At 42.7% G+C, this 13,557-nt stretch overlaps 1 long non-coding RNA gene and 1 pseudogene across 1 annotated transcript in view; both read left to right on the top strand.

Annotated features, from left to right (window-relative positions):
* The window catches only part of LOC132593258 (zinc finger protein 665-like), a 52,326-nt pseudogene extending 45,537 nt beyond the window's left edge, over positions 1-6,789 (top strand).
* A 5,649-nt stretch (positions 6,790-12,438) lies between these two features.
* The window catches only part of LOC115847720 (uncharacterized), an 18,624-nt gene continuing 17,505 nt past the window's right edge, over positions 12,439-13,557 (top strand). Inside the window, exon 1 of the long non-coding RNA XR_009560077.2 lies at positions 12,439-12,848. This is a non-coding gene — a long non-coding RNA (uncharacterized lncRNA). The remainder of the gene's footprint in view (positions 12,849-13,557) is intronic.

Here is a 13,557-nt window from a genome sequence, read left to right on the forward strand (position 1 = left end):
CCAAACAGTGATGTTGGGAAGACATGAAAGCCATGAAATCAGAGATTTTTACTTCAGGGAGATCCAGGAAGACATGCATGTGTTTGAGTGTCAGTGGAGAGATGATGAAAGAAATTACAAAGGAATGCCTATAACCCATAGTGAAAATCTCACTGACAGAAAAAATCAACATGGTGGAAGGGATACTGGAAACAAACTTATTGAAAATAAGCTTACATTAAGCTTTCGGGATGAACTGCATATATTTAAAAGTGAAGAGAAATTTGATCAATTTAATCAGGCTGACAAGAGTATCAACAGTAGTACCTCATTTTTACCACTTCAGACAATTTCTTCTATTGTCCAAACCAACATTTCTAGTACATATAAGAGTGACTTTATGCATCCTTCAGTACTGACACAAGACCAGAAAGCATACAAGGAAAAACCTTACAAATGTAATGAGTGCGGCAAAACCTTTCCTTATGGCTCAAACCTCAGTAGACATCAGTTAATCCACACAGGAGAGAAACCATATAATTGTGATGTATGTGGTAAGGTGTTTAGTCGAAATTCGCACCTTGCGTGTCATCAGAGAATTCATACTGGAGAGAGACCTTACACATGTAAAGAGTGTGGCAAAGCCTTTAATCAGCGCTCAAACCTCACTCGACATCAGGTCATCCATACAAGAGAGAAGGCATATGAATGTGACGTGTGTGGCAAGGTCTTCAGTCGAAAATCAATCCTTGGAAGTCATCAGACGGTGCATTTTGGAGAGAAATCTTACACATGTAATGAGTGTGGCAAAGCCTTTAGGAAGCATTCAAGCCTTACTCAGCATAAGAGGATCCACACTGGAGAGAAGCCTTACCTATGTGTTGAGTGTGGAAAGGCCTTTAGGAAGCATTCAAATCTTACGCAACATAAGACAATCCACACTGGAGAGAAACCTTACAGATGTAATGAGTGTGGCAAAGCCTTCAGTGTGCACTCAGCCCTGAGGAACCATCGGATAATCCACACAGGAGAGAAACCATACAAATGTGATGTATGTGGCAAGGTCTTTAGTCGCAATTCAGTCCTTGCAAGTCATCAGAGGCTGCACACTGGGGAGAAGCCTTACAAGTGTCAAGAGTGTGGGAGGTCATTCATTCAACGTTCACTCCTTTGGATTCATGAGAAAATTCATACTGGTGAGAAACCTTACAAATGTAACGAGTGCGGCAAAGCCTTTCCCGTGCGGTCAATCCTCACCCAGCACATGAGAATCCATACTGGAGAGAAACCTTATATATGTGTTGAGTGCGGCAAAGCCTTTACAAAACATTCAAATCTTACTCAGCATAAGACAACCCACACTGGAGAGAAACCGTACAAATGTGAGGAGTGTGGCAGAGCTTTTACCCAAATTTCAAGTCTTAGCAGGCACCAGAGAAGGCACACCGGGAAGGAGACCAGTAAATGTAGTGTGTGTGTCAAGGCTTCGATGCAGCGTTCACAGCTTTGGGGTCACGAGAGAACTCACGCTGGAGAACTCCAGTGCAACTTATGTGGCAAGGCTTTCACCCAGCACTCAAACCTTGCGGCACATCAGAGGATCCATAGAGGAGAAAGACCTTATAAATGTAATAAATGCGATAAGGCTTTTGTCCAGAATTCGCAGCTTTGGCGTCACAAGAGAACTCACATTGGAGAGAAATCTCATAAATGTAGTGAGTGTGGCAAAGCCTTTACAGATAGCTCACATCTTAATCGACATAAGATAATCCACACTGGTGAGAAGCCTTACAAGTGTCGTGAGTGTGGCAGAGCGTTCACCCAATTTACAAACCTTGCTAGGCATCAGAAGATACATACGGAAAAGAAACATCACAAAGCTGATACGCGTGGCAGTGCTTTTATTAAAAGCTGAAGCTTTGGGGATCATCGGAGAATTCATAGTAGAAAGAATATAAGGATTGAGATAAAACTTATGCAGGTGGTCAAGCCTTAAGATCAGAGACTCCATCAAGGAGAGAAATCATATAAAACCTTAAGTACGTGGCAAAGCTTGCAACCAGGCTTGTGGAACATAACAGAATTCTTACCAGAGAGAAACCTTCCACATGTAATGACAGTGACCAGCTTTGTCAGAAATGTGGACCTTTGTGGTCATGAATGAATTCACGTAAGATAGAAACTGTACAAGTGTGTCAAGGCCTTTAAGCAGTGACCTCAGGATCCACCACAAAGAATTCATACCGGAAAGAAACACTACAAATGTAACAAAGGTGATAAAGTGTCCAACCAGCGCTGTCAGTCGACTTACACGTAAGAGAATTTATACTGGGGGAGCTAAATCTGCCAATGGAGAAAGGACATCTGTGGGAAAGTTTAATTATCTTCAGTTTGTGAAATTTTTTTATTTAGTTATTTGAGGTTTCTTGAAAAGGCTGCATTATTGTTGATGACCTGCAACCTGAGGTTAGAAACCTGTTGATGTCATAGTTTCATTACATGCTTTTCAGTTGTCACCATGATGGTCTCAGGAAAGGGATCAGTAAGATGAAAGGACCTACTTCTTGGGAATTCCCTGGCGGTCCAGTGGTTAGGACTCCGCACTCTCACTGCCAGGGACCCAGGTTCAGTCCCTGGTCAGGGAACTAAGATCCCACAAGCTGCGCTGCACGGCCCAAAAAAAAAAACAAAAAGACCTACTTCTTTAGGTGGGGTTTATTCGTATCCGTGTAACCAAGAAAAACTAGGACACAATTTTAAGATACAATATGATATAAATTTGAGAGCCTGGGGAGTGACAGAATAGATGAACACTAATAATACATTATTTGGCTGTTTGGGTTGAATGGCATATATAACAATCTCTTTCCATGTTAGACTCAAACAACTTACAGTTTTGAAAATGTATATTCATAATTTGCATTTAGCTATTCACTCCATGGTGTATCCTAGATTATTTCTGTGCCTATAATAAAAATACAGTGAAATTTCAGATTCTCACACCCTAATACCTGCCTCCCAACATTCATGGGTATACACGATATGATTATAGTTTTGCCTGCCTTTTTGTGCATGGAGGCCAAAATTAGACCCATGGATTGCACCTTTACATGAAGTGAAAATAGAAATATAGTAAGGATACGAAAAATATAAGAAAATATCAGAAATTTCAGAAGTAAAGAAATATAACAGCCTATTTTTTGTAATTGGAGCACTCAGGGAAATAATTTGAAAGGATCGGTGTTCATGAGTTTCCTTTTTTTTTTTTTTTTTTTGTGGTACACAGGCCTCTCACCGTTGTGGCCTCTCCCCTTGCGGAGCACAGGCTCCAGATGCACAGGCTCAGCGGCCATGGCTCACGGGCCCAGCCGCTCCGCGGCATGTGGGATCTTCCCGGACCGGGGCACGGACCCGCATCCTCTGCATCGGCAGGCGGACTCTCAACCACTGCGCCACCAGGGAAGCCCCATAATAGCCATTTTGAAAGGCTATAAAAATCTATTTGAAGTTACAGTAATAAGTAATATGTTTCATAGTTTCTAAATTGTAGTAACATTCCATTTTGTTAGTCATATTTATTGTCTTTTTAAAATACTGTTTAGCCCAATTTGTATATTTAATTTGTATTTCCTTTTTATGGAGTCAGTGAAGAATCTGGAGGATGCATAAATCAAAGTTATTTTCAGTTTTGTGTGGTATGAAAGTGTACGTAGAGCAATGACAGGTACAAAGCATGTGTTATATTAAACACAAAGAAAGAGGCCTCTCCCGTTTTTCATTTAGGTTGAGAGAATTGAACTGATACGAGATAATGAACCAAAGTCTCAGAATGTGGAAGCAGGAGACTTGTTGCTAATGTGCAGGTGCATCACTGGAATTTTTGGAAACTCGCTATGTTAATTTTATCTTACAGTGTATCTCTTCAGTTCCTCCCCGTCTTGCCCTTATTCCTGTCATCGTCTTTTCCTTCCATTAGTACAATGGAAACTGGAACTCATGTCCCCAACACCTTGTAGGCCATGGTTAGTATGATAGAGCAGATCGCTTTCCTGAGTTTGGTATGAGATACTAGATTATGTTTGTTTTGCTGAGGTATAATTTGCATATGATAAAATTCACAATTTTTAAGTGCACAGTATGGTAGGACTTGTATATTTACAATGTCCAACCACAGGATTGTCATCATTCATCACTCCCCTTTAAAAACAAACAAGCCTGCACACACTAGCAGTTATTCCATACTCCATCCCCAGCCACAGGAGACATTAAGTTACCTTCTGTCTGAATGTGGCTCTTTGGGGCATTTCATATAAATTAAGTCATATAACGTGGCCTTATTTCTCCCTTCTTTCAGTTAGTTTACTCTCTACAAGCGTCATCCATATTGTAACATTTATTAGTGCCTCAGAACTTTTTATTGCTGAGTAGTAATACCCACAGTTTGATTACCCAGTCGTCACTCATTGGAGGGGTTCTTTACACATTTTGGCTGTTAAGAAAAATGCTTCTATGGACATCTTTTACAAGAAGTCTTTGTGGATATGTGTTTTCCCTTCTCTCAGGTATATTTGTATAAGAGGAAGCTCTGATTGTGATATTATAATTTATGACATATAGATTTGGTCATTCAGATGAGTAATGCATTACTTCCACTCACACTCTATTTGGTGAAACTGTTCTCACGGTCTTGCCTAGCTGCACAGTGGCTGAGAAATTAGGGGAACGCGTAGCTCTTGATGTGGAGCAATTAAAAGAGTGAAGAAAGTCATTATGTTGGTGTAATTACCCTGCAACTATATGTGGAAATTAAAATGAATAAAAGTGAAAAATATAATTGAGAAGTATAATGTAAGAATTATTTCATGTCTTTCAGAACAAACATAACTTTAAAATAGCATTTTAAGTTCACCCTCAATTGAGTATGTTTACCATTTCCAGGGAAATCCTGTTGACATCTCTGCTGCTTCATGGGAAATATTTATTGTAGCTTTCCCAATTCTGAACATCACTGAGTTATGATATAACAGTTATATTTCCATTAAGTTGTAGTCCAACATGAAAATACATTTAGAGATGACATTAAACTATAACTATTCTAAACTAGAATCAGAATATCTGTATTAAAACTTGAAGAATTATTATTTTATTTTATTTTTTAATTTATTGTTGGCTGCGTTGGGTCTTCGTTGTGCGCGGGCTTTCTCTAGTTGTGCTGAGTGGGGTCTACTCTTCGTTGTGGTGTGCGGGCTTCTCGTTGCGGTGCCTTCTCTTGTTGCGGAGCACAGGCTCTAGGCGCTCGGGCTTCAGTAGTTGTGGCACACGGGCTCAGTAGTTGTGGTTCGCAGGCTCTAGAGCGCAGACTCAGTAGTTGTGGCACACGGGCTTAGTTGCTCCGTGGCATGTGGGATCTTCCCGGACCAGGGCTCGAATCTGTGTTCCCCTGCATTGGCAGGCAGGTTCTTAACCACTGCGCCACCAGGGGAGTCCCTGAAGAATTATTTTAGTTTGTTTAGATTGAGATGAAGCTGAAAGGAAATAAATCTGTAATTTAGACAACACTAAGTCCTCTAATAACTTTTGCCTCATTTGGAACACCTCATAGACTGGCCATGAGTTGCATGGAATATTATACTCTCAGGCCTTAGAACAAAGTCAGTTGATATATCTCTTCCCACAATTATCCTTGGCTACCTTGTCATTTAATATCATTAATAAAAGGGGTATTTTACTTTGATCTGAAAAATGTTTTCTTGAACATCTTTTTCCTTTACCTTCCTCTGTTTTTGAGGTGGGAATATGAAATTCCAAAATTCCAATCCCTTATCAATTATGGTGGCCATTTAACACAACTAGCTAATAATATTTGGGTGAAAAAATGTCTGGGATTATTGTTGCCATGAAAACAGGATAAAATCTAATAATGAAAAGGGTTTTACCCCTCAGCCTTCACCCTTCTTTGTCATCCCTCAGCCAGGTTGCTATTAGGACACCGAAGACTTAAGTGCTCATGGCGGTAGAAGGGTAGAGGACCTATCACACCGCCCACGGCACCCTCTGGACTTCCTGTTAGCCAAGAATGATAAACCTCCTACTTGTTTCATTCACTGTTTTCTAGGCAGTCGGTCACTTACAAAAACAAAAACACAAACCTACGTGACAAATAAGATTATTATTTTGTTTTGGGAGTAGAATGGAGCATTGGAGAGGGAATCCTGAAATTAATATTTGGTGGTTTGGAAAAATTCCATGAAAACATTACTTCCCTGATGAGTTAGATCCGTTTAGCCCATGTTGCCTAAAATTCACAATGTGTGAACAAAACGCAGCGTGACCGTTTACGACAGATGCTTAGTAACACTATGTTGGAAAGTTATGGAAGTGAGGAATTCAGTGTCACAAATATATTTTACTTGACCGTTTGACCTACTAATCTGTGATTGTACCCATTACAGAAACTTTCTTCTTTGCACTGATAAAATGCATTCATTCATTCTATCAGTAAGAAGTGATTCTGGGACTTCCCTGGCAGTCCAGTGGTTAAGACTCCACGCTTCAAACGCAGGGGCTGCGGGTTTGATCCGTGCTCGGGGAACTAGTATCCCACATGCCGTGCAGCACAACCAAAAGAATTATTTTTTTTAATTTTTTAAATAAAACAATAATGTGACAGAAAGAGAGCATCATCCCCTTTGGAAAAAAAGATGATTCTAATCACTGATGACATAGCAGGAAACAAAATGCCCTAGCTTCCAGTAGCTTATATTCCATAAGGGTAATTCAGCAATAAGGTACAATGTTTAAAAGTACAATGAAAGTGTTTCCCTGGTGGCGCAGTGGTTGAGAGTCCACCTGCCGATGCAGGGGACGCGGGTTCGTGCCTCAGTCCGGGAAGATCCCACATGCCACAGAGCGGCTGGGCCCGTGAGCCATGGCCGCTGAGCCTGTGCGTCCGGATCCTGTGCTCCTCAACGGGAGAGACCACAACAGTGAGAGGCCCGCGTACCGCCAAAAAAAAAAAAAAGAATGAAGGTGTACATGTATAATAATAGAGTGACAGGGTGTCCTAATATAAACAATGTGTTCTGGAAATGCCCAGATGAGAAGGGGAAATAAATTATTGGATTGAGAGAAGAGGAGGTCATTGGTGACTGGTAAAGAAAGTATCAGTGGATGGTGGATGTGAAAGCTTGATTGGGTGGGGTTCACGGAAGAACTAGAGGCAAGAATTGAAGACAAAGAACATAAACAAGTTTGTAGTATATTGTGCTCTGAAATGGAGCATAGAAAAAAGGTACTTAGTAGTGGGAAAATGTAGTTAATTAAGAATGCTTTGTTTTAAAGATGGTAGAGTGCATAAAAAGGTTTCGGCATGTGTGTGTGTTGGTCTTTGTGTGTAAGATGGGCAACACCACCATTTGTGTATGCTGATGAAAATAACCCCCTAAAAGTCAAATACATGATGCAGTGGAGGAAGGATGCCATGCGGTCCTGACACAGAGTGAAGTTGGCAACAAGGGCACAATCGCAGTGTCAGCCGCAGCCAGGAGCAGGGACAGACTCTTCGCAGTCGATACTGAGGAGACAACACAGGCCCTGAGGCAGATGGGTGAGCCAGTTAGAGGAGATCTCTTCCCTTCGCTCCAGGGGCTCAATGAAGAAGAAACAGGGCCTTTGAGAGAAAAGATGGGAGAGGATGAATTGGACCTATGAGGGCCTGTAAAGGAAGGGCATGGAGCAGACACATAGGGAATGTGAGGGAACAGAGCCAGGAATCTGAAGTGAGACCAGTCAATCTGGGGGTGTGCTTTTCTCCAGCTGTGATGAGCCACACGGGGACCGCACAGAGGAGGCACAGCTGGATGTGATGGGGATGCCAGGGAGGGCAAGGAAGTAGAGGGCCACAGGAGAATGAGTGCACACGTCCTTTGCTTTGGGGCATCTGACTTGCACGGCTGTAAGTAAGTGACAGGGTGTGCTTGTCTCCATTATGGAAAACAACCTGGATAAGGTGGGGGAGTGTATCCCACTGGCTTATCATTTTACCCCTGATGCAGACAAAACAAGCCTGGACTATAGTACATACTCCGTATGTAGTCAGCAAATTAATGAGAAGAACACAGAGTGAAACTCGTACACCCTCCGGCATGGTCTTCACTTTGGGGGACAGATGTGTGCAGGGATCCTTTGCCCTGGAAAGAGTGAGGAAGGAGCTGACCAGGAACAGCAGAAATGGGTCTAGCTGAGGGTCCTCCATCCAGACAATGCCCCTTACCCTCAACAAGTGCAAAGGGCAAGTGTAAGCTCAACCGGGACCGCAGTGACCTCAACCAAGGGGTAGCCCTCAGGCTGAGCAAGACCCATTTAGGAAATTAAAGAGCCTAAAATCAGCAGAAAAAGGAGAGGCCTCCCGGCTGCCTAGACCGCTCGATGGAGAAAAGTTCTTGGTTGTTTGCAATGACATTGGCTTAAATATTCACAGCCTCGAATGCTGACTTGATTGGGTTTGTTGAGATTGTGTAAACCAACAGTAGAAGGTAGAACAGCAGGAAGCTGGTGTCTGAACCGAACAGTAGACGGGAAGCTGTAAGACTTGAGGGAGGAAACGTAGGCAAGGGGCAGACAAACCGCTTTGTTCTTCAAGTCTCCTACTTGTGAAAGTATCACCATTACTATTCTAGAGAAGACAAAGGAAAAATATGCATAGAACCAATGTGTGTTTGTCAGAAAGACAAGCTTCTTTCCTAAATGGGCCCTCATTAGCTTACTGCATTCTATTCTACTAATTCCTGAACACCATTAAATATTGTTGAGGGTGGAAATGAAGTTATCAGACCTCAGGTAAACTAGTTTTACTTTCTCTAGTGTTCATATTAAAGAGAATATACCTCCCTACTAAATATCCATAGAAATAATGCAAAATCGATTATTCTTTAGGTCAAAATAATCCCAATGTCATCTGGAGACTATATATTTTACAAGCTTCGTTATCCATACCTGAACATTCAGAAATAGAAAACAAAGAGCTAAAATGCCTTCCAATTTTAAAATAAAAAATAAACTTTCCAGGTACTTTCAGAATGAATGTATAATGAATTTGAAATTACATTATATTTAGATATTATTGATATGTGTATGATGAAGTGAACAAGTTTATCTCAAGTGTGGAATAGAATAACAATTATATTAAAAATGCAATTTGATGAATTAAAGTTCATATTTTAAAGGCAAGACAAGAAAAATACCTGCTCGACATTAAAGATCAACTTTATTCTTCTGGTGCTAGCTACATAACTCCTTAAAAGATAACATTCCTTTCTCACTCCTGTAAGGGGTCATGGTGACTCACCACCTGTGTTATACATGCAGACATCTGTAGTGAACTTTATGTACAATGTCAATCTATTATTTCCCTTAAAGATAACAATTGGTTCAAAAAATAGGCAGATCAAAAGAGACATTTCTTCAAAGAAGACATACAAATGTCCAATCGGCACATGAAAAGATGCTCAATATCACTAATCATTAGAGAAATGCAAATCAAAACTACAATGAGGTATCACCTCACACTTGTCAGAATGGCCATCATCAAAAAGTCTACATATAATAAATGAGGGAGAGGGTGTAGAGAAAATGGAACCGTCCTACACTGTTAGTGGGAATATAAGTTGCAGCAGCCACTATGGAGAGAACAGTATGGAAGTTACTTTAAAAACTCAAAATAGAGTTACCATATGATCCTGCAATTCTGCTCCTGTGCACATAGCTGAAGAAAACTCTAATTCAAAAAGATACATGCACCCTAATGTTCATAGCAGCACTATTTACAATAGCCAAGACACGGAAGCAACCTGAGTGTCCATCAACAGATGAATAGATTAAGAAATGGTATATATACACAATGGTATATTACTTGGCCATAAAAAAGAATGAAATAGTGCCATTTGCAGCAACATGCATAGATCTAGAGATTATCATGTTAAGTGAAGTCAGACACAGAAAGACAAATATCATATGATATCACATATGTGGAATCTAAAAAAATTGATATAAATGAACTTATTTACAACAGAAATAGACTCACAGACATAGAAAACAAACTTATGGTTACCACAGGGGAAAGGGGGGGTGGGGGGAATAAATTAGGAGTTTGGGATTAAGATATACACACTACTATATGTAATATAGATAAACAACAAGGACCTACTGCATAGCACAGGGAAGTATATTCAGTATCTTGTAATAACCTATAATGAAAAAGAATCTGAAAAAAGTATATATTATATATATATTTTAGGATATATATAATATATAAATATATGTTATATGTGTGAATCACATATAACACTTATAATCACATAACATAGAACACATATAATCACATATAACACTGAATCACTTTGTTGTACACCTGAAACTAACAACATTGTAAATTAACTATACTTCAATTTTTAAAAATGGTTAAAAAAAAGAGATAACAATTGGTGCAGAACAGACTGGGTCTGACAACCTTGGGAGATAATGGGTCGCACCTAGTGGAAGTTCGTAACTTAAATACTTACTTAGGACCTTATTAATGATAATAGCTATACTACTTGTATTCTGCCTATTTTACAAGATTATTGTTTCTTGCATTACCAAATGTGTGACCGAGCCTCCGATAAAAATAATAGTGACTATGTGACTTGAAACAGTTGACCAAATATAGTCCTATAAGATCAATGATTGTAATAGTGTAACTCTAGATATGGGAAGAAGCAACAAGAGGGAACCTGGACCATAACAGACTGGTAAGATAGGCCGTCCAGAGGCTTTTGTCTACTGTTAACAGGGATTAGTCCAGTTACAGCACATCAAGGAGCCCATCCACGAAATCCTCACCTGACCTGGGAATGAGCATTCTTAGCACCGTGGGACAAATTGGTCACGAAATGCCTCCCAAAACTTGGTTGAAATTAAGACCGAAAGGGAAGGGGTTGTAAAATAGAGAATGTTGCTCACCATCCAGTTCTACAAGAAACACATTAGCCACCGCAGTCACTGAACTACAGCCACCCTGACAGGAATTCAGGGCGAAGATCAGCATGAGGCACTCTCTTCTCTGCTCCGGGAAAACTGGCAGAACTGGCCCACAGATAGATATTTTTAGGAGACAATTTTATGAACCCAGTTTCTTGCATCTTCCCATAGTTAAAAAAGCACTGGGACTTCCCTGGTGGCGCAGTGGTTGAGAGTCCGCCTGCCGATGCAGGGGACACGGGTTCGTGCCCCGGTCCGGGAAGATCCCACATGCCGCGGAGCGGCTGGGCCCGTGAGCCATGGCCGCTGAGCCTGCGCGTCCGGAGCCTGTGCTCCGCAACGGGAGAGGCCACAACAGTGAGAGGCCCGCGTACCGCAAAAAAAAAAAAAAAAAAAAAAAAGCAATAAAACCATTAACTAAGACAGCTGTTCCTCACCAATAGCAGTAACCTTCTTCCAATACGTGTGCTTGTATTGCACTGTATCTCTTCCCCAAAATCACATATATACTGGGCTTCACCCGTACCTCTTCCGAGCAGTCCTCAGAGCTCTCGGAGAGACTGTCTCCCAGGTTATGATCCTCAGATTGGCTTAAATAAAGTATTCCATTTCTACCTTAGATTGACTATTGATTTTTTTTTTTGTCGACAAATTTATACAGTTCATAAAAAACTTTTGCTCTTTTTTAAAGCAAAGATTAGGGACCTAAATTGTCACTGCTTAGCCCTCCACTCCTCACATCCAGGTCTTGTCCCCATCAGAGCCTCTGTAACTGAACACAGTTAAATTTGGCCTCCTGGGTGAATGGAGACTAGAAACAAAATGCTGTTCACAGCGTTTTATTATTAAAGAGCCCATTCTACCCAGGGAGACGTTTGTGTAATCCCTACAGAGATAACTCCAGTTGCTGTTTATTTAAACTGCTTAAATTAATTCTAACTGCAGGAAATGTTCCTGGCTCCAAACACCATCAATCCCTCACTGAGATCCCAGTTCTCTCAGTTCAGGACGGGCGTTCAACCCTCTGGCAGAAACAGGTTCTGACTTAAACCGTTTTCAGCTTATTAAAAAGAAAATATCTTAATTTCCAAAATAAGTGGCCCACAAAACTGTAAGCTTTTACTGTAAAACTATTAAAGACAATAACTTAAACTAAGCTGGAAGCAATGCTACCTCACACGACACAAAGATCCTAAAGCATGTCTAAACTTTGAAAAGAGCTTGGGAGGGAAACTAAGAGACGCGCAGACCACGCCCCTAGCCGGCACGCGCCCCTCCCTCTCGCAGTCGCTGCGCAGGCCTGGGCTCCTCACGCCCCGCCCCTTGTTGCTGGTGCTCCGCTCAGGTCCCGGCAGTAGCCCGGATGCGCACGCGCAGTTTCTTTCAGACCGGGAAGCGAATCGTGCGGAGCGAAGGTCACACTGGGAGCCGTGAGTTAACATTGTTTTTCTAGCTTAAACCTGCGCCTCGCAGTCCCTTCTCCAGACAGACACTGAAAATGAGCAGTTTCGAGGCAGGGGGAACTACCCCTCCCTCCCCATCACCAGCCCCGCAGCCCGGCGTTCCCTGAACGGGGTTCGGCTCCCTCTTCGCCCCGCCCCTCGAAGGATGGCGCCCAGGCCCCGCCCCCGGAAGCCCTGCCGGAGACTGCGTGCGCAGCTTTTTATGGACCGGGAAGCGGAGAGTGCGGACTGGAGCTTGCACTGCCCAGCGTGTTTCTCGTTTGTAGTGTAAATCTGTGCTGCGCGGTCCCGCTGACTCCACCCTCAGGGTCTTGGGAGTCACTATGGACCTTAACTCCCAGCAGCCGGCCCTCCGACCCAGTAAATCCAGACATCGCCGTTACAGGTCGGGTATGTTTTCCTTTGGGTTTGAAATCGTTCTGAGGCGGGTCCCGGTGCCCTTGGCTCTTCTACCTTCGGTCCAGGTAGACACCTCTATTCGTGACATTTTCCTGCTTTAAATTCTTTACTACCTCCGCCTTCCCCTATAAAGTCCTCTTCCGCGAGGTGGATTCGCGCCCCCCAGCCTCGCTCCTCGGCCCCTGGAGGGCAGCGCCGGCCGCCCCGCTCCCGGACAGGCTGCGTCCTCTCCCCGGTTCTGGGGTTCTGGAGAGCCCGCTCCTCTCCTGAGGCCCCCCGCCCTCCCTCCCAGCGCCTCTGTCCTCGCGTCTCCTCAGGCCGGTCCTTCTGCTCCCCAGGCCTCCCCTTCCTAGTCAGCCCTTCCCCTCACCCCGTGTAGGGGGAGGTGACCTGGGCCAGCCGTGTGACACCACCTCCATTGGAAAGTGGTCCCTTCCTGTGCGCGGGCATTTTATTCAGTCGCCATCACCGTAAATATGGGGGCGAGGGGAATCAGGAGAAGCTGAGACAGAGCGACTGGGAGAAATAGAAAAACTGAGAAGGAGAAAAGAATGGGGGAGAACCGATGGGACCATAGAGGGTGGCCGAGGACTTGTAAAGAGACGGAAAATGAAAGTGATTAAGACTTGATTGTAGCAGGTGAATAAAATAGAGAAGTCAGTTAAAAAGCCGGATCTCCAGGGATTGGAGAGCAACATAG

The sequence above is a fragment of the Globicephala melas genome, chromosome 19, assembly GCF_963455315.2.
Source record: "Globicephala melas chromosome 19, mGloMel1.2, whole genome shotgun sequence".
In the NCBI taxonomy this organism is placed as follows: Eukaryota; Metazoa; Chordata; class Mammalia; order Artiodactyla; family Delphinidae; genus Globicephala; species Globicephala melas.